At 35.9% G+C, this 22,858-nt stretch overlaps 1 long non-coding RNA gene across 3 annotated transcripts; it reads right to left on the minus strand.

Moving 5' to 3' along the window:
• Nucleotides 1–17,178: 17,178 nt before the first annotated feature.
• On the minus strand, nucleotides 17,179–22,365 carry LOC121432104. 3 transcript variants are annotated; one of them, XR_005972179.1, is made up of 4 exons: nucleotides 22,278–22,365; nucleotides 20,239–20,368; nucleotides 19,493–19,605; nucleotides 17,179–17,663 (listed from the first exon to the last, which is right to left on the minus strand). It is a non-coding gene; the product is annotated as an uncharacterized LOC121432104 (long non-coding RNA). The 3 variants fall into 3 exon arrangements; XR_005972180.1 differs by lacking the exon at nucleotides 22,278–22,365 and adding an exon at nucleotides 21,616–21,739; XR_005972178.1 differs by lacking the exon at nucleotides 22,278–22,365 and adding an exon at nucleotides 21,497–21,739.
• Between the last annotated feature and the right edge of the window lie 493 nt (nucleotides 22,366–22,858).

The raw sequence follows: 22,858 nt of genomic DNA on the forward strand, positions 1-22,858 counted from the left end.
AGAAATGTTTCGCGTTGCGTTGTCAAGCAAAGTCATTGTTATCTAACTTTATATTCCTTTGTTACTTAACCCTGGCGTTTCAGCAAATGCCTATTGAAACATTACCCTGGAAGGAATTTAATGAGAGCTCTTCTTTACACTGGATTCTTCCTGTAACAATAACTCATTTCGTTATTCCATTCTGCGCATGACCAGAAGATTCTGCGCATGATCAGAGGAAGGTCATTGGTACTAAAGTGACATGGTGCTTTCAAATCTGATAAGAGAAGCACCAACTTTGATGTCTTGATTATATAATATTCTTTGGAATTGTGTTTTTCATTTACATCCACAAAAAACAAGAATGCGTCCACGAACGACTTCAAACAACTTACACAGTTTGCCAAGTTCATTGTACAATATGCTATAATATGCATTCAAAGTAAAAATGCAACAAATACCTTCATAGAGTGATCATTGATGTGTTATTCTAGTCACCTGGTCTTTTCAACTTCTTTATCCTACTATGTAAGGCATGCTTACATAACATCTTGCTTTGAACTCTGCCTATCACAATGGAATGTAATTTGACCAAAATTGTCCATGAAGTTCCTACGAACTGGTCTGTTCAAAGCTCATGTTGGTTGCGTTTTCATCATTTTATCAAGAAAGGAAAATGTAGGCTTAAATGTGATTGAAAATACAAATTGGGTCATATTTAAAACAGTTCTTGAAGATCGCGCCGAATTTGGCACTCACATTCTTTACTGCATGAACTACAAGCCAGTCTAAAAAATGATATTTAAAAAATTTCTTATGACTAAAATGCAAATTTATTCGTAAAAACCATTATTCGCATACTTAACACCAAATTTCACTTAAAGTTTTCTCTTTTTTTCTCCAGATGTAATCTTTGTAAACTGATTTAAAAGTTTTCACAAAAAAAAATTGCAAAAGTTTTTAGAATTTCTTTTGTATTTCTATGTTTTCCACCTTTATTTTCATTGTTCATTTCAGTGGAAATTATTACGGACCATTAGACAACGGAATTAAACCCTAAAGTAATTAAGCCGACCAATTAGAATGAAAAATAATCAACCTTTTATGAATTTCATCTCCCATTGACTTTGTGCACAAAGTATAAAAATGAGCCTTTTTGGCATGGCTTTGTCTCGTTAAAAAGTTACGTAACGTCGCGATGCTATATACTCGCATGTCGCGAATTTGGTCCTAAAAGTTGCGCGAGAAATAAAAATGTCTCATCAAGGGACATCCAATATACGTCCTATCAGAGGGACGGGATAATGGGGATAAAGTGCCACACCGAAGGACACAATCTGATATCACAGCAAAGAAGGACTGGTGTTTGAGCATGCACATACATACCATCACTCACGTCCGCTCATCCTCACACAGTTATGCAATTTACTGATTTTTCGATTGAGCGATGGACACCAGCTCAACAAGAAATATGTAAAGTTACGCGAGCGTAAGCTGTATGTTTGCGATAATACTAATTTGAATTAGGACATTTCATTGCACCTGAGCATTTAGGAAGAGGATGAATATAAGCGTATCACTAAACATCATGCAATGCGATCGCGAAGCGCGGGCAGAATTTAGTATAATACTCACCTAAAAAGTGGACATTTCAAGCATCATTTCAATTCATAAACAGGGTAAGTATAAAGGATGAAGGAAATAATCCAAACACGTAATTTAAGTTATTGTTTATAACATAAAAATGGAATTACAAGCACAATTTGAATCATTGAAAATGATGTGTTTAAGCCTATTACCAAACAGATAATGCGAGCGCGAATCGTGAGCTGATTTCTTTATATCAAGACTAGTCCTGAAAAAATATCGGGCACCGTTTGAATTAAAAAAGAATAAAGTTAAAGTTTTAGCCTGTAGGGCCTTATGAGTGCCATGTCATCACGGAAAGGGGTCGAGAAGGGATCATTCTTGCTACCCCGAAGGTAATTTAAGGAGAAAGTCCGAATGCCGAATGCCCCTTTTAATGCGCATAATGTGCCTCTTTGTTGAACAAAGTATACTCTATTTTACGATGTGCCCGGCCGTCAGAGGCAAAAAAATACATCAAATAAACAATTGTATTTTGGGGAGCAAAATGGGGGGGGGGGGGGGTGTCCCCTTGTCCCCTTCGTCTGGTTCCGCAGCCACTGTCATAAGATACACATCTTTCCTGTGCTTCAATATTCATCTTTAATACACCTTGAAATTATAAGGACATGCCAAACTTGGTTAAAACGCTCTTAATCTAGGCTACCCTCTAGAATCTCAAGGGATTAAACAGGGGCAGGTGTTTGATGAAATGAATTTGAATTGACGATTAGGTAAATATTCAATAATCAAGAAAACATTTACTTTGATTATATCGCATTAATTAGTGTTATGAAGGTGGGCGAACGTTGCGCCCACTCTAGTCGTTCTGAAAGAGATCTTCATCAGACGTCAACGTGAGCGAAGCCTAGTGTGTCTTTTACTGTCTCACCTTAATCTCAACTGGATTTCCCTTGACTTTAGCATTTATTTACTTCGGTATTCAACTTAATTAAACATCAAATCTAGACTGTGGATCTCACTCCAATATCTTAGCACGATGTTAGCAATAACGTGTGTGCGTTTCGAATGTGTGCCAGTTGCGCACGTGGCCGGCTCCCTCAAACAGTTTTTGTTATCTACCTGACATAGCCGCCTTTCTGCAATAGCCTTGACTGTTTAACACCTTATACGAGATATTATACACACATAAACACACACACACACACACACACACACATATATATATATATATATATATATATATAAAGTCCTGTAGAATTATACATTTGTAGTATCCTAAAGATTTTTACACATTTTAACATTGATACAGATCCATTAAAGCAAATGACGATATAACTGTCAAAGAATATTTCCGTTTGAGTGAGCACCACTTACTTTTGCAAAGTTAGTGAAAAATGATTTGCGCAGAACTCTGAAATAGTTATGCGAATAAAAGTAGATCTTAATCATGAAGAACACATATGATTTAGCTAGTAAAATTGATTTGAAGATATCTTTTACCCTTTTTAACTTGTTTCCTTGCCCAAAACACTTCGAATAGAGCCATTGCGCTTCACACCACTCCCCCACACACCGAAGCCATCGTGACGATATTTGCTTTACACTGAGCTGTGATTTTCATGAAATGGCCTAGGCTTGATTTTCATTTTGTTAATCATTGTCAAGCTTGGAAAAAGTGGAGAAACAAGTATTAAATGAAAAGTAAACCCACTTTAAGTGATAAAAACTTAGTGAAAACTGCTTGAGATGTCTGATATAAACTTTTGTTTAGATTTAGTTATGTCCTCAGATACAGCTGGCACAAAAGGGGTGAAGGTTGTGCTAAGTACATGTTAAATTTATAATTTTGGTGGCAAATTGTTAAAATATACTTGCATGTATCCGTTTTTATTTCAACTGACTCAAAGTGAAAGGGAAATGTATGAGAAATGTTTCGCAAGGTAAGTTTGAATTCGCCTTTTCCCCTTGACACAGCGTGAAAACGACCATTTCTGCGCACACAGATTTCTGCGAGCTGTACAAAAATGAACAGTGCTCACTCAAGTGTAACATTCTGTCAAAATTTTTATTTTCATTGGATAGACCCAAACCCAAGGATATATGTGGTATATATATCTTAATTCCCAGGGCTTTTTCAGAGTGTAAACTTTTTTTGATACGCACTGTATATGTATGTATATAATTATATATATATATATATATATATGTAGTGTAAAGAAATGGAAGAAGAGAACAATGGTAGGCGTAGCTTAAATTTAGGTTCCCCAGAGCTATCTACACTTGGAAAAATTGGTGATGCCAAAAAAGTGTCTCCGCCGGGAATCGAACCCGGGCCCCCAGCTTTGAAAGCCGGTGCCTTAACCACTAGACCACAGAGACGGGTTAGTGGTTAGGCCGACCCTGATCCAATTGACCGTCAGATAGACAGATTTTCGACACCATACCAATTATAATTTCCTTTGTCGGGTGAAGTTGGGTTTTGAACAATGACAAGCCGCCATGCCTCAGCTGGATCAAAGCTATTGCTTTGATACAAAGCTAGTGCTTTGATACAGTACACGTATGGGAGAAAGTATACAAATGTGTGTGAAGCTATACATGTACAACAGCTTTGGCAACTCTTTTTTATTTTAAATATTGTGTAAAGAAATGGATGAAGAGAACAATGGTAGGCGTAGCTTAAATCAAGGTTCCCCAGAGCTATCTACCCTTTGGAAAAATTGGTGATGCCGAAAAAATGTCTCTGCCGGGAATCGAACCCGGGCCCCCAGCTTTGAACGCCGGTGCCTTAACCACTAGACCACAGAGACGGGTTAGTGGTTAGGCCGACCCTGATCCAATTGACCGTCAGATAGACAGATTTTCGACACCATACCAATTATAATTTAGATTCCTATAAATCAGATTCCTTTGCGTACATAGTGTAAAGTTGTACACTCTAAATTGCATGGATTTTTGATGGATCTCGCCTGCAATCTGGGCGGGGACTGTAGTTGTCTTGTGGGAGCCTATCTTTTGCAGAAGGCTTGTCAGGAGGAAAATTCCAATAACAATTTTAAAGGACGTTAATAAGTTAACTATTTAAAAAAAATACGGAGAAATCACTTGTTAATTCAAATAATACTTTAAAGTCATTTCACTGGAAAAGTATGGTTGCACAAATATATAAAAAAGGATTAAAACTCCCGAAATCATAGCCCAAACCTTGAATGGATTCATTCTAAATGAAGCGGTTAATGACGAAATCTATCAACCATCTGACCATCTTAGACATGACTTGACCTCGAACTAAAAATGGAGTGATTAAAAGAAATGAATCATTCTCACTGAAATCCCCTTACATGAGCTCCAATACATAATAATAACCTTGTTAGGGAGAGCACTTCTTCAATGTTCAATAGTCTCGAAAGTAATTTTTTTTTCTTAATATGGCGTTTAGTGGTCATATTGGATTATTTTGACCTGGAGATTATCCTATATTGCAAAATCATTAACAGAAATGGAATCAACATACCAAATAACTCACGAAAAGAAGGATTATTCATGATTCTGGGACAAAAACTTGAGAATTAATAAAAGAAATGAGTATTCTTACTGAAATCCCTTTACATTAGTTCTAACACTTATAAGCCTCGGAAAGTAGTTTTTCAAGATGGCGGTTGGCGGCCATCTTAGATTTGATCTAAATATTATCCTTTATGCAAAATTACAGCATGAATTGAATCAACCTACCAAATGACTCACGAATAGAGTTATTATTCATGATTCTGGGGCAAAGGGTTCAAAAGTTGATATTTCAAGATGGCGTCATATGGCGGCCATCTTGGATTTGACCTGAAGATAACATTACATTGCAAAATAGAAAGCAGAAAGAGATTCTGCACACCCCAAAACCCCTAAGCAGAGGTATTACTCGTCATTCTGGGGCAAGGGGATCAAAAGTCATTTTTTTAAGATGGCACCTGGCGGCCATCTTGGATTTGACCTGAAGAAATCTCTAAATCCCTAAAACGAGTCATTACTCATCAGTTTTGGGGAAGGGGTTCAAAAGTTAGGTTTTCAAGATGGCATCTGGCGGCCATTTTGGATTTATGCAAATTAGCAAAATTGCCCATACGGCAACTTTGGGCAACCAAGCTGAATTTGTTCTAGGACCCCATAGGAACACGAATCAAGAAAAAAAACTTCATCGGAAAGAACATTTCTAGGTTGGTGTATTGAGCCTATGAGACTGTCAAATCGACTATTGGTCCTGGCGACTTTTTCCGTCATTTGAGACGAAGGATCTGTCGCTAGGGCTCGAGTTGGTTCGGGAATTCGGCTGGCCCCGGTATGGCTGCACCCGGTCTGGATTAATTTGAGGTCCATTCAATTTAAAGTGTAAAATCACGCTAATATGACTCCACTTACTTCATGGTCTTGATTTTCTCAATGTTTGTTTTTATCTATTTGCCTATAATTACTTAATTACAAATTAACGTGATGATTAACAGTTATACTTATATATTGGCCTATACATGTATATTATACTTTCACCGAACGTTCCATCTTATTTGGTAGTTTAACTATGTAACTGTAACATTATGTCAATCTGCCCTGCTTGTGTCAGTAATGTGACCATGTCCCGGGCTCTCTTTTGCTCTGTAAATGTATATGTATTGTCATTCTTACATTGTTCCTTTATTGCTCTTTGCACAATAAAGTGATGCAAAACAAGACTTTGGCATTAACGTACTTTTAAGTTTAAACATTATACCAATAATTCTAGAAATATGAGTGCTTTATATATATTATTATATTTCTATAAATCCTTAGAATAATCATTAATATAGTATTTTTTTTCTAGTAGTAGTAGTTCTTAACGTAGGGGTATCTGTCGTAGCAGTAGAAGTAGTATAGTAGTAGTAGTAGTAGTAGTAGTAGTAGTAGTAGTAGAAGTAGTAGTAGTAGTAGTAGTAGTAGTAGTAGTAGTAGTAGTAGTAGTAGTAGTAGTAGTAGTAGTAGTAGTAGTAGTAGTTGTTGTAGTAGTAGTAGTAGTAGTAGAAGTAGAAGTAGTAGTGGTAGCAGTAGTAGTAGTAGTAGTAGTAGTAGTAGTAGTAGTAGTAGTAGTAGTAGTAGTAGTAGTAGTAGTAGTAGTAGTAGTAGTTGTAGTAGTAGTAGTAGTAGTAGTAGTAGTAGTAGTAGTAGTAGTAGTAGTAGTAGTAGTAGTAGTAAAAGTATGATGCGGAGGAGGCGGGTCAAGAGTAATAGATTCTTGTGGATATTATCTTACCCACCCCTACATCCATTTATAATTTAGAATTAATCAAATCTCACATAATAGACAGCTGAAAAGTTACTGGGTCAAATTCAATATAATTTCTACAGTTAGCCCAACATTTGTAGGCCTATTTTCCTTGAAAAATGCGTTTCCTTACGGCAATTATTTTATATGTTGCGGCGTCATTAGTTATCAGATTTTCGTGGCTTATTTTGGTATTTTTTTTGTGGAATAACTTACCATGATTTACGTTACCAACATGCGAAAACATTACTCAAACTTGGTAGGATGGCGCTCTTGAATTTATTTCCATAGAATGCTTTCTCAAATCAGTTTAGAGGAATTCAGGAATTCGTGAACATGAAGACAAACATTAAAAAGTGGTCATAGAGGGCTCTTTCCAAAGCAATTTAAGACACCAGGTTTACTTAGAAAATGTGCCATTTTCCCAAACGTCAACTTCAACTAGGCCATTTTCTATACATACTTTTAAATATAACACGATAATCTGACATTCATTTGATCACGCTTGCAAGATGATATCGATAATCCCTCTTTTCTCGCATTTCACGTGATCCTTTTAAAGGACATCGTATTAAGTTGACGAGCTGAATGAGCTAAATCACTTGAGCTCCCAATCACTTTCCCTAATACGCGTTTAGAGTTGTATTCCATCTTTAATGGAAATGAAAGAGAGTCTCTGCCCGTCGTAGGTGTAGCGATGTTGCACGAGATTCTGCCTCACGTGGAGACTTTTAGCCAGGACCCCTAAATTCAGTTAGCAAAATAACAAATTGTAGCATGCGATTTTAGGGAGAGGGGAAGCAACACCACGCTTAAATCCACCCCTCGATGGACCGATGCACGCCTATTGTTAAATGAAAGCAAATGAGCTTGTTATTGCCAGATAGAAAAAACGTGCTTCAGCAGGGGTGCAAGGTGATGGTGTGTTCGAACAGGTGAGGAAAAACTTACTGAATCCGATCATATTAACGGGGGTAAGAGGATCAAATCCTGCTGGCACGCCTTGCGACAATATAGGTTTGAGGGGTGTTTTTTTTAACACAGCTTAATTCTTCAATCTTGCACTTGAAAGTAAAAGTTGAAATAGCCAAAGACAGTTCCATTTGACTCGGGTCCTTTCACATATGATTCTTGAATCATCATTGTAATGATGATTGATATTGTTATCGTGACTGCGATTAGCGTTCGTGATTCTAATCATGTTCTAGTTTGGTTTCACACGTGCTAAAAATTCATCATTAGCATTATTTTCACTGGAACCATTCAAAATACGATTTTTTACCGTGTGAAAGAGCAGTAGATAGTGTTGCGGAACAAAATACGGACACGGAAGTTAAAAAAAAAACGGCAGCATGGTCAAATGATAAAAAAAGAAGAATAAGTCTTTCTTGGTTATTTTTTTTTATTTTAACAAGTTATAAAGGAGGTTGCCATTGAAAAAAAATAAAACGAAATAGAAATCATCATGGCTCGGAAGTTAAATATGGAGTATGAAGCCCCAAAAAATGGAAACCTTAGGTTAAACATAATAGTATGTATTCAAGGTAATGAAGTTATTGACGAAAAGATGTGGGCTTGGGTCGTCCCACGACCAAGAAAAAAAAGAGAAATCAGAAAAAGGGAAGGGAAAGTGTAAGATATGGAGTTTTTTCTGAACATGAATTTCTGATTTTGAAAATAGATTTCAATCTTTAAAAAAATACAAGCTTTTTTTTCTTTTGCTTGTCAATTTTGTTTCCTGCGTCCTCCCCTGTCATTATTCAAGGTAATGAAGCTATTGACGAAAAGATGTGGGCTTGGGTCGTCCCACGACCAAGAGAAAAAAAAGAGAAATCAGAAAAAGGGAAGGGAAAGTGTAAGATATGGAGTTTTTTCTGAACATGAATTTCTGATTTTGAAAATAGATTTCAATCTTTAAAAAAATACAAGCTTTTTTTTCTTTTGCTTGTCAATTTTGTTTCCTGCGTCCTCCCTAAATTCAGGTGGACTCCCTAAAATTTGTTTGGTCCCCCTAAAATTTTGGTTGATAACCTTTTTTTTACTCGTCCAATTTTTTTACCTGTGTTAACCTCAAAATTTCAGGTGGACCCCCCTAAATTTGTTGTCTTCCGCCGCCAATATATATTATGTAATCAATATAATTCAAAGATCTCAAGAATCATTCAAGATACGATTTTTACCGTGTGAAAGGGCAGTCGATAATGTTGCAGAGCAGAATACGGACACGGAAGTTTAAAAAAGAAGACGGCAACATGGTCAAATGATAACAAAAGAAGAATATGTCTTTCTTGGTTATTTTTTTTATAATTTAAACAAGTTAAAGGAGGTTGCCATTGAAAAAAATACAACGAAATAGAAATCATCCGGAGAAGTTTTATAAAGCTGCTCGGAAGTTAAACATGGAGTATGAAGCCCAAAAAATGGAAACCTAAGGTTAAACATAATAGTATGTATTCAAGGTAATGAAGCTATTGACGAAAAGATGTGGGCTTGGGTCGTCCCACGACCAAGGGAAAAGAGAAATTAAGAAAGGGAAGGAAAAAGTGTAAGATATGGAGTTTTTTCTGAACATGAATTTCTGATTTTGAAAATAGATTTCAATCTTTAAAAAAATACAAGCTTTTTTTTCTTTTGCTTGTCAATTTTGTTTCCTGCGTCCTCCCTAAATTCAGGTGGACTCCCTAAAATTTGTTTGGTCCCCCTAAAATTTTGGTTGATAACCTTTTTTTTTTACTTGTCCAATTTTTTTACCTGTGTTAATCTCAAAATTTCAGGTGGACCCCCCTAAATTTGTTGGCTTCCGCCGCTAATACATATTAAGTAATCCGTATAATTCAAAGATCTCGAGAATCGATTTTTACCGTGTGAAAGGGCAGTCGATAATGTTGCAGAGCAAAATACGGACACGGAAGTCTAAAAAAGAAGACGGCAACATGGTCAAATGATAACAAAAGAAGAATATGTCTTTCTTGATTATTTTTTTTATTTTAACAAGTTAAAGGAGGTTGCCATTGAAGAAAAATAAAACGAAATAGAAATCATCCGGAGAAGTTTTGTAAAGCTGCTCGGAAGTTAAATATGACGCATGAAGCGCCAAAAATGGAAACCTAAGGTTAAACATAATAGTATGTATTCAAGGTAATGAAGCTATTGACGAAAAGATGTGGGCTTGGGTCGTCCCACGACCAAGGGAAAAAGAGAAATTAAAGAAAAGGGAAGGGAAAAGTGTAAGATATGGAGTTTTTTCTGAACATGAATTTCAGATTTTGAAAATAGATTTTAATCTTATGAAAAGTAATATTTTTTTTTCTTTTTTTTTTGCTTGCCAATTTTTTTTCCTGCGTCCCTCCTAAATTCAGGTGGACCCCCTAAAAGGTTTGGTTAATAACCTTTTTTTTGCTTGTCCAATTTTTTTACCTGTGTCCATCTAAAAATTTCAGGTTCCCCCCCCCCCCTCCTAAATATTTTGGCTTCCGCCGCCAATACATATTATGTAATCAATACAATTCAAAGACCGTCTTCTCGTTTTATGAAGAAGGCGCAACAAAAGTACACTAGAAATCATTTCTTCTCACTTCGGAAACAGTGACCATAAATCTCATACTACGTTCAATTACGGTGGTGGTGATAGGTAGATCTCCATAAATTTCGTTTATTTCTTTTGTTTTGTGATCTCACCAAGACACCAACTAATATTAAAACTCGAGTATATGTGCCATCTGATCTATCACTTCATATAAAGATATGTATTCAGTGTCTACAAGAATTATTTGTACACTGTACATCAATGAGTGGATGGACTATGATGAAAGTGAAAAAAAATTGTAACCTGTCTTTCATAAACTCATAATGAATTATATATCATATGAACGAGAAAAGTATAGTCTTTGTTTTCCATCTTTCCCATATAGACTCGGAACACGTGACTCAAGCCAAAGTAAAATGTGGCCACGAGGCGGGCCTCGACTACGTCTCTGGAAATTACTTTTTATATTCGAATCCATAGGAACCGTTCTCTAATTCTCAGGTTCGGATTATTTACGAATAAAAAAATAATGGAAAACCCAATATATTTATGAAAAAGCACATCCGTACTTCAAATCTGTATTGTTAGATCAATGTTAAGGAAAGACGAATACAGATTCAATGGAAAACCGAATATATGTATGAAAAAGCACATCCGAACTTCAAATCTGTTTTGTTAGATCAATGTTTAGGTAAAACAAATTAGCAACTGAATACGTTCATTATAGGTATAGGACAATGAATCAACGTAGCCAATTAATATATATATATCTGTAAACATATCGTTACTGACACCACAATTAGAATTGCTAAGAATGTTACTCTGCACCCGCAGAGACATGACTGCGATGCCAGTAACGTGCTTTACTGTTTACTCTGCGCACGCTGCCCCCAAGCAATCTATATTGGTGAAACCAGCACGAAATTCCGAATGCGCTTCAATAACCACAAATCATCTATTCAGAAGAAACGTACCGACCTTCCTGTTGCCAGACATTTCTGCCTTCCTGGACATTCGTTAGCGGATGTGAAAGTGTGCATATTTGGGGGAGGATACAAATCAGCGGACGAGAGAAGAACCGCTGAACTACGAATAATTGTTAAATGTAGGAGCTTTGAGGGTGATGGTATGAACCGAGATCTGGGATTCCTAAGCGGATATTCATTCTTTCGTTAGTTTCGTTAGTTCCTAAAAAGAAAAAAATACTTTGACAAGCGCCACGATGTTTGGTATCGTATCACACAGGAATTTCTCTTATTGCTCAATAATACCTATCCGTACTTAATACTTTCGAGAGAACCATTTTCTCTTAACCAATTTGATCTTCGTTCTATCATCTCATCTCTTAAATTTCTTATTGTTGCGTAACAAGAAATGTTATTGCGCAATATTAATTGTTACGTAACAATTAGATAATTACAAACAAGCGTTACTATGTATGTTTCTGTGAAGGGCGCGCATCCTCAGCCAGTCATCATAACAACATCTGTCTGAGGATGCGCTCTCTGATTGATACCACACATTGTATATACTCCTGAAGAAGACGGAGGTCCGTCGAAAATTCGAGTAAATAAAAACTATATTGGCATTGAAAGCATTACCTTTTATCTTCAGCATATTTTGTTACTTGTCTATTAGAGAAGCCAATACGTGAAACTTTAAGATATATATATATATATATATATATATATATATATGTATATATATATATATATATATATACATGTATATGTACATGTACATGTACATATATACATGTACATATATATGTATATATATACATATACATGATCGGGCTCGCCCTAGCTACTAACCGTCTCTGTGGTCTAGTGGTTAAGGCACCGGCGTTCAAAGCTGGGGGCCCGGGTTCGATTCCCGGCAGAGACATTTTTTCGGCATCACCAATTTTTCCAAAGGGTAGATAGCTCTGGGGAACCTTGATTTAAGCTACGCCTACCATTGTTCTCTTCATCCATTTCTTACAATATTTAAATAAAAAAGAGTTGCCAAAAGCTGTTGTACATGTATAACTTTACACATTTATATATACATGTATATATATACATGTATAATATTCAGGATAATACTGTTGCATTATTTGCATGCTGGCATTGGACAATAAGAACATTGGAAATTAAGATAGAAAAAAAGATACCCGCATCTATTTTCGTTTTAACATCCCCTTTAGCTTCTATATATTACATTGAGCTCGGCATAACACCAAATAATTCAATATCAATTGAAAAAAATAAATTAGTGGTTTCATTATTCAAAGCAAGCACGCAATGTAAAAAACTTTCTATTTTTGCAATTTTATATTTCAGAATGATGTTATTTAGACATGCACCACCCTATTAACTTAATCAGGGTGTATTTTCTATCATCTCGTGCTTAATAGTTTACTCCTTCCGAGTTAGGTGACATTGTTTTATAAACCAGATATAGCGTCTTTAAGACAGACTCTCAAAGAAAATTATGTACGAGTAGACGATGTCGTGGCGTTATTGTCTAAAAGTGCTCCCATTTAATACTCCACATTCTGTGCTGCTAGTGAGAGATACTTGGTTATCTTTATTGAAAAAAAAACAGAGAGCTTTACATAATGTAAATCTCTGCCTACTTTCTAATCGGACTTCCATCACTGGTGACTGTGTGTACAGGTGTATGTGTGTGAGGGTGAGAGTGTGTGTGTCGATGGTGATAGCGTTGTGTGTGTGTATTTTCCAGATGAAAACAGCAGTTCTGCGCATTCCTGCTAAATATAGTTGATGGTGACGACATAAACGACATTTAGATGAGCGGGGAGCACCGTCTGGGGCCGTCCATGAGGGGGAAGTTAAATGAAGGGACAGTCTCGCTCAGGCATATTGTATCAAGTAAGCTTGACGAACGTAAATTGTTTACGTGGATAGAAATGGATAGATATGATATGAAATTACTTTCTTACGCAAAGAGGGTTTCAAGATTTTATCGCCGAAAAGGGTCCTCTTACCGAGTCCCCGAAAATACCACGTTTCAATTATTTTCTTAGTATCAAATTGCCGAATTGATTGTTCTTCCTTCATAGGGAGATGTTAGATGTTTTCATAGTTTTTTTCTTTAAAATCATTTAAAAATAATTCTTTATACCCTCAGGGAATAGAGCAAACGCAATATATTTTTTTTTCTAAAAAGACTGTCCTTTCCTATGGCACAGAAACGAAGCTCTATTACTTCTATTTAGCATGGACAAGTTACCAACAAACCTCATGTGGGAAGTTGAGGACATTAGATAAATAAATATAAATTATAATTAATACATTAAGGTTGACATCCTTTACACTCATATCTTGCGTAACAATATTTCAATTAAGAAACAGAAGTCAAGTGAGAAAATATGTCAAAGTGAAGAGAAAGAGATGAGAAAACTACCCCTTATCAATTCATCACCGTTTTCTGTTTCACTGAGGCGCCTTTGTAGGGCTTATTTCGAAAGGGTGGGTGCTGTCGCGTTAGGGTGCGTCAACGCGAACGCGAAGATTCGTCCAAAGCCCCCCCGGCTTGGCCGAAAGGGTGCGCTTGGAGCGTTACGACACGTCGCGTTCACTGGAACGGATCCATTCGTCCAAAGCCCCCCCGGAAGTGCCGAAAGGGTGCGTTTTATTTTGTTTTTAATAATAATAATAATAATAATAGTAATAATAATACTAACAATAATAATTACAATAATAATGATAATAATAATAATGGTAATATTAATAATTATAATAATAATTACAATAACAATAAGAAGAAAAAGAAGCGGAAGGAGGAGGAGGAGAAGGAGAATAAGATAATGATGATGAAAAACAACAACAATTACAAGAAAAATAATATCACCAACAACAATGATTAATAATGATAGTAAAAAAATAATTACAATATGAAGGAGACGAAGAAGAAGAAAAAGAAGAGGTAGTAGTAGTAGAAGAAGAAAATGATGTAGAAGAAAAAGGAGTATACGATAATGATGAAGAACAACAATAACAAAAAAATATCACAGACAACAATTATGAAAATACAAATTTAGTAATAATTATAATGATAGTAATTATAATAATATGAAGGAGAGGAAGAGGGATGCAGAGGAAGAAGAAAAAGAAGAAGACAAGGCAAACGCCAAGCGTTGTCTCGCCTGCATATTGCAGTCATGAAGAGAATGTATGTCAAAACTATGCTGTATGACTTCCGAGGCTGTCAGCAGTTTAGGGGGTGAATTGTGGTTCTGACAGTTTACATATGCAATAATGCTATAGGCCTACTTTATCCCTAGGAAATGAGATAACACTAAGAATGCTGTTAATACTATGAAGCTACATGTATAATGACTTCCATGGAAGTAAGGAAATTAATGTTAGTGAAAAAGAATGTAATTCATAACAATGTGAGTGAAAACTTTGACAGCTTTTCTATTGTACCTTTGGCAAATTTGTGTGAATATTATAAATGGTGTCAAGAACTATAGCTCATTAAATAAATAACAACAACAGCTTTTAAAGAATAAACAAGTAAAATACAAAATCTGGTTCAATTATAGAGAGTACTGAGTTCTGAAGTAAAATGTTCATTGACCTTTGACCTTAATCAAATTCAACTCACATTCGAACTTGACCTGCACCTTCAAAAGATGGACCTCTTATATGAATTTGGCAATCCCACCTAGCTCGAAGCTGTAGAAAGTTATTGGGTGTACAACATAGCACAGTGCCAGTCATGGAAAGTTCATTGACCTTTGACCTTATTCAAATTCAACTCATATTCGAACTTGACCTGTGCTTTCACGAGATGGACCTCTGGTATGAATTTGGTGATCCCACCTCGAACATGTCGAAGCTGTAGAAAGTTATTGGGTGTACAACACAATTGTTGACGACGACGCCGCCGACACCGGAAATAGTGATACCTATGTCTCGCTCCGCTACGCAGGCGAGACAAAAAACCGAAGGAATTATTTTAATTACAATAATAATAATAAGAGGAAGAAGAAGAAGAAGCAGAAGAAGGAGAGGAAAAAGTAGAAGCGGAAGAATAAGAATAATAATAAGAGGAAGAAGAAGAGGAGAAGAAGAAGAAAAAGAAGAAGAAAAAGATGAAGAAGTTCGAGGAAGAACAAAAGGAGGAGGAGAAAGAAGAAAATAAAAAACGAAGGAATTATTTTAATTACAATAATAATAATCTAAATAATAGCATGCTCCTTCTCCTATGGATCATAAAAATAAAAATAATAATAATTATAATAATTATAATAATTATAAAATATGCTTAATGATAATAATAATAATAAAAATAATAATGATAAGAAGAGGAGGAATAAGAAGAGGAAGAAGAAAAAGAAGAAGAATAAAAGAAAACAAGTGGAATGCCTCTGGCAGTCTCACCGGCATCACGCGGTTCAATATAGCAGCAGTTCTGACTTTGAATACTACTCTAACTCGCACAAGGTGTTCAGTGATACATGGTTACTCTTATGTCCACTTTTTATGAACTAGACCAATAAACTTACAGAGATATGATGGTTATTCAACAAAAAAAACCCCAACATGGCCAAAGTTCATTGACCTTACATGACCTTTGACCTTGATCATGTGACCTGAAACTCGAACAGGATGTTCAGTGATACTTGATTACTCTTATGTACAAGTTTCATGAATCAGATCCATAAACTTTCAAAGTTATGATGGTAATTCAACAGATACACCCAATTCGGCCAAAGTTCATTGACCCTAAATGACCTTTGACCTTGGTCATGTGACGTGAAACTCATGCAGGATGTTCAGTGATACTTGATTAACCTTATGTCCAAGTTTCATGAACTAGGTCCATATATTTTCTAAGTTATGATGACATTTCAAAAACTTAACCTCAGGTTAAGATTTCGATGTTGATTCCTCCAACATGGTCTAAGTTCATTGACCCTTAATGACCTTTGACCTTGGTCATGTGACATGAAACTGTAATAGGATGTTCAGTAATACTTGATTAACCTTATGTCTAAGTTTCATGAACTAGGTCCATATATTTTCTAAGTTATGACATCATTTCAAAAACTTAACCTCAGGTTAAGATTTGATGTTGACGCTGCCGTCGCCGTCGGAAAAGCGGCGCCTATAGTCTCACTTTGCTTCGCAGGTGAGACAAAAATGAAGGAATGATTTTAATTACAATAATTATAATAATTAATCCAAATACTAACATGTTACTAGTCCTATTGATCATAATAATAATAAAAAAATAATGATAATGATAATTATAATAATAATGAGAAAAATAATACTTAATGACGATAATAATAACAATAATGATAAGAATAATAATGATAATAATAATAATATCAATAATAATAATAATAATAGTAATAATGATAGTGATAATAATAATAATACAGATAAGAACGATGATAATATTGATAACATTTGAATAAATTCCCTTTTTTTCATTTCATTAAGAAAATTCAAACAAAATGTATTTATCTTTAGTCAATGACAAATAAAAAGTAGACATTTCAAGAATCATATTTTCATCTATAAAACTATATTTTCATAAAAATTATTCAATACACAGGAAACATCTTCAAATGTACACAATTTTTTCACATATAATTTTCTTCAACCAGAATAAATCATTGTGCATTTTTTAATCAATAATGTCCAATAAATTCTAAAAAAAAACTGTGGTGTCATTGACTTTTGTACAAGTTTTTCAACATTCATTAGTGTTGTTGGTGTTGCCGCTGCTGTTGTCATCATGGTTGCTGGAATTTATTTTCTTTTTGCTGCTGCTCTTGGTGTTGTTGGTGTGATTGTTTCATTGCTGGTGCATTGCTACTGATGTTGCTCAAGGTGTTGCCTGTGTGGTTGCTCTTGTCATCGCTGCTACTGCTGCTGTTTACAAGTATGGCTGTTGCATCCCCTGATGCATTTATTGATGTTGCCGCTTGTGTTGTTTCCTGTATGATTGCTTAATCCTTGACATTGGCTTTGTTTCTACTGTCGTTGTCGCTACTGCTGTTGATGTTTACCACTGTGGTTGTTGCATCTCTTCATGAAGTTATTCATGTTGCGCGCGATGTTCCCTGCATGGTTGTTGGAGCTCCTGCTGCTGTTGATGTTGCCAATGTGATTGTTGCATTTCTGCTGTAATACATGTAGGTATTTTTGCTGTTGCTCTTGATGTTGTCGGTGCGGTTGCTGCATCTCTTATTGCAGTTGAGGTTTCGGCTGCTGATGCTGTTGTTGCTCCTGCTGCTGTTCATGTTTATTGAAGTAACTGAAATGGAATTAATTTATAGAGCATGTGATATTTTATTAATAAAGATATTAATTTCCATGATTATTGATACCAAAGTCATTTATTCCTAATTTAATTATCGCTGTTAAAATTCTGCGAAAAATCTCACTGCTCATTGATTATGAAAATTTATGCGTAAAATCATAAGTTTGCTCTAATAGACCAGTTCGTAGTTACTTCGTGGACAATTTTGGTCAAATGACCTTTCATTTCTTTCATCATGATAGGCAGATTTCAAAGCAAGATATTACGTAATCTTGCCTTACATAGCAGGATGAAGAAATTGAATAGACCAGGTGACTAGAATAGCACACAAATGAACACGTAATGAAGGCATTTGTTGCATTCCTACTTTGAATGCATATCTTAGCATGTTGCACAATGTACTTTGCAAACTGTGAAATACCAGTCGTTCGTGGAAGCATTGTTGTTTTTTGTGGATGAAAATGAAAATGACAATTCAAAAGAATATATGAATAATCAAGACATCAAAGTTGGTGCTTATCTCATTAGATTTTAAAGCACCATGTCACTTTAGTACAAATGACCTTCTTCTGATCATGCATAGAATCTTTTGATCATGCGCAGAAAGGAACTACGAACTGGCTTATTAATAAAATAAAGCCCCTAAAATGCTCATTTTTGTTTCACATACTCTAGATAGGCATCTGATCAAATTTATTTTTCAAAAATGTACACATCACATTTATTTTCTTATGTATTCTATTGTTTTCTAAATTTCTTATGTATTTCTTTGTTTTATGACTTTTTGCTTTTCATTGTGTTTTCAATGGAAATTTTCGGGGACTTTATTTTTACCATAGACAAGATAAAATTAAATGATTTTAAGCAGTAAAAGGAAAAATAATGATACATTTTATGAATTTTGGCTAAAAACACTACTTGCATTGGATTTGTACACAAATTCATGTTTTTGAGCAATTATGGGTCTGCATGCACTTACGAAATGTTGCGTAATTTCGGAAACGCGTACCTGGGGGTCACAATTTTGGTCTCAAAAGTTGCGCGAGAGTCTTGAAAGTAAAAAGTCAGCGAGCGACACATTAAAAAAACTTTGAGCAGCTGATTTATCGCGAAAAATGTCGAGCCCCCCCCCCCCCCCCCGTCTTCTTAGGGTTAAACAACCAAAAAAAAATGCATAAGAAAAAATTAAAATGTACATGTATACATAATTGATTTTAATGACTTTAATGACAAAATAAAGGGAGTCAAAATCCAAAATTATCACATTTGTTTTTTATTTCGTGATTCAGAACCAACCTGATTTCTGAAGTGAGTGCACAATCTACAGGCAAGATCCTGAGCCACCCCCCCCCCCCCCTACCAAGATCATTTGAATAAGTGAGGTTTAATGACTGCTTTTGTAGTCATTAAATTTATCTGATTTATACATGCCTACAAGAGATATAAAAAAAATTGTGTTCTTTTTTGGGTAATTTTGCAGTGTTCCTAGCTGACAAAGCAGAGGGTGATGGTGTGTGGGGGGTCTGATAGGAATGTAGAACAATGGAACATTCATTTACTACTTTGGCAATAGAAAGCAAGTCACAGCATCTAGCATTGATTGATATTGGATGTTTTACAACTGTCCAAGAAATATCATCATTAATCATTTAAGCATCTAAGCACTTATTATCTTATAGACTTATAGATGTCACTGTTTTCAAATATTGACTGCTAGAAGACCAAATAAAGAAGAGAACAGTACTGGCAATTTATTTTTTTTTTAATGTGACTACTTTCTTCGCCAAAGTGAGGCAGTCATACTTAAGAGTGTTTTAACTTACAAGTGACATCACATTTCCTGCCTTCTTGTCTGGCTCTCCAATACCTTCAACCATTTATACTTGGGTAACTTTGTATCTCGCATCCGTCTGAAAAGTTTGGGTGAAGCCTCCACCTGAAGGAAAAAAGAGTATTGAACTAATTAAAATATTTGCCACAATCTTGTATTTCTTCTCACATGTATATGTACATGTCTAAAAACAGGAAATAAAACATCTTTTGATTACCAGAATTCATATAGAAGGGGTAAACAAAGGGTTCAAGCTTTTATTATGTTAATCAAAAATAAAAATAGTAAATGACATATGCTCTGGCTGAGAAACTTAGAGAAATTATTCCTCGTAATGTAGCTTGTATGTACATACACATGAGCAAGTAGTGAAAAATGGATTGAGGGGTGTGAGTAGGGGCTACGCAAACAGAAGGGGGGGGCTGGGGTCGCATGTTAACTGTAGAGTTTTTAAAGTGAGCGACCATGCAAAAAATCATGACCAAATGGTAATTTTTATGTTTTTCAGCTCCCGCACTGTTTTCCAAAACCATGTACAAAAATGACCATCTGGATGATTTTTTGCATGGTCATGGTCTTTCATGTCTATGTAATGTCTACATTACAAACTGACTTTAAAATCTGGTAGTGCGATTTCATTATCATTGATGTGGGTTTTAATGATTTAACATTCTGCAACCTAAACAATATCCTTCATTTTTTGTCATCATTATAGCATTTTACTAGTCTACATGTTACCTGTGGTTGCATTTCAATCTCAGTGTTTCTTCACCCATTGCCAAATCTTCTGCCACATGTTCATCAGATTGGCCCCTGGCACATTCCTTGCTGTAGTAGACCAGTCAGAGCCAAGCTCTCTAGTTCCAGTCTGAAATTAGAACATTAATATTACATTGATATAACAAAGAAATATGTAGATTGACACAGTGATCATTGAAAAATATTGCACTTTCTATGAATATTGTTGACATTTTATAAAGGGGAATGAGTCAAATATACCAATCATTTTTCTTTCTTGTTGTATTATCCTGAAATTTCTAGAATCGACCAACAATCGGTCAACAATTAATTCTTGTTAATTCATATAATTTCCACTTGATTATAAGCAAGACAGTCATTAACATATTAATCATACAAATAATAAAACATTTTTGTCATTAATATATTTTTGAATTAAAATAAAAGTTTTTTCTAACCCAATAGCACATGGATACCTTGCTGGTTTAATTTACTGGACTTTGTTCAATAGTACTTTATTATGAGATTCAAAGGCAAAAAAAATACTTGGGCTTGATGAGATCCATTGCATATACCCCTTTATTTTTGTTTTAATGAATGGACCTTTAAGTACCTTTACGTGCTATTTAAGGTTAGGTTTGACTAGATCTAGACTCTAACTTTATGTGGTACGATAAAAATGAAAAATAAAATTGAAAAATTGAAGAGCCCCGACTGGGGGATTTCGCATTGTAAGTCCCATAATGGTGGCTGCACGATAGCTAGACAGCTGGCAGCTGTCTGTTTCGAGGAGTTTTTAAACATTTTTTTTTATTTCTCATACACAGACGGCTTGCTATTGTGCAGCCACCATTAGGGGACTTACAATGCAAAATCCCCCCGTCGGGGCTCTTCAATTTTGTCTTTAATGAATAACAATTTTGAAAATTAACGCGACCAAAATGCAAATTTATATTCCCTCTTGGCAATAATTCCCCAAAACGGAGAAAATTGAAGTTAAAAGGAACAAAACAGTGACTTACCTCGGCTGTCGCGCAAATTCACTTCCCCTTTTTATCCGATCTTAAGTACGTAAACATATGGCCATTGAGTCCCCTGTACAGATCGCGCTAGAACTTCGGTCTCTGTATTTGGTGAGTGAAGCCAACGGAGTTCAGCTGAACAACCAGCAAAACAGGGACCGAAGCTTTTGGTCTACTGCCACGGGTGCACCATTTAAAACTTATAATATCTAGATTTTGATTGGGTGTGAACGCACCTCTGCCACATAACTCCCCCCTGAATCCTCGCCTGCTGTCGAGTGCCTCCATTTCGTTTGACTTGTGTTCGCTAAGCCTATATGCTAAATAAGTTGAGAATATCCAATTTATCACTCACACTATCAATATGTGATTTAGCTCCTGTCCAATTCCAATGACTGTAACACAGAATTGGGATGGCCACATTGGATTTGTGTACATCTATTGCACACGCTGGTAATCGAGGATATCCCCGACCACACCAAGCAACAAAATTAATACAAAAACCAAAGGAAAAGAAAAATTATGATTTTTAATATAGAATGTCAGGCCAAATCGTGGTTGGTGTTGGGAACCACTCGTAGATTTGTGTACGCGCACTTGTGTACAAAGTGAATGGAGGTGGAAATAGGGTAGTGCGTGCGCGTGTGACTGAATAAAGCGCTGATGTATGAAGTGAACGGTGGTTCCCTATATCACGATAATGCCGAATGTCATAAAGGTAAAACAATATAAAGATTTCTCTTAGCAAAATTACAGCCCTGTGTGGATCATAAAAACGTGTATGGACAGGGTCGCGATGGGTCGTTGTGTGGACCTCAGTCAGATACTTAGTTCTGCAGACACAGAAACACGGGTATGGGACTAGACTGGATTATGTACTGTCAAGTTTGTCGATCGTATCGACAGGGTTCCTGCCAGAAGATTATCTTTTCTTGTAATTCAATTGATAATTACGCACCACAAATTATTCATCACCTTACATATAATATGAACGACATTTTGAATGGTTTTACTTACGGTAAAATCCTCATTCACCTCTCCGGTGACCTTCACTTCTGTTAATTTCTTCGTTTCATTTCGAATCGTCGCGGCGAAAACATCGAACAAACTTTACATTTATATTTTGATCAAAACTTTGGGAGTGGGCGTGGCCTAATTAGTCAGCGAACCTCGTTCAAGACGATTTGTAAAATAAAAATGTACTGAACGCGAAGGTTCGGGAAAAGCCCCCCCGGTTGTGCCATTTGGGGGCGTTGTCGACACTGACGCGCCCTAACGCTCCCAACGCACCCTTTCGGCCAAACTGGGGGGGCTTTGGACGAATCTTCGCGTTCGCGTTGACGCACCCTAACGCGACAGCACCCACCCTTTCGACATAAGCCCCTTTGTAGAGAGCTTGCGTCGATTTATCTGATTTGAAATATTAATATACAAGTAGGTTGCTGCATTAGTGTTTGAAAGGTTATTCAGTGGCAAGGGCAGATGGCAGCTGGTGATTAGACAATGTTAACACAAGGACACATAAAGTATATAAAGATCTAGGTCCCGTATCACAAAGAGGTAAGATTGATCCAATCAATCTCAACTCTTTGGAATTC

This window comes from Lytechinus variegatus, chromosome 18, assembly GCF_018143015.1.
Source record: "Lytechinus variegatus isolate NC3 chromosome 18, Lvar_3.0, whole genome shotgun sequence".
Classification (NCBI taxonomy): domain Eukaryota; kingdom Metazoa; phylum Echinodermata; class Echinoidea; order Temnopleuroida; family Toxopneustidae; genus Lytechinus; species Lytechinus variegatus.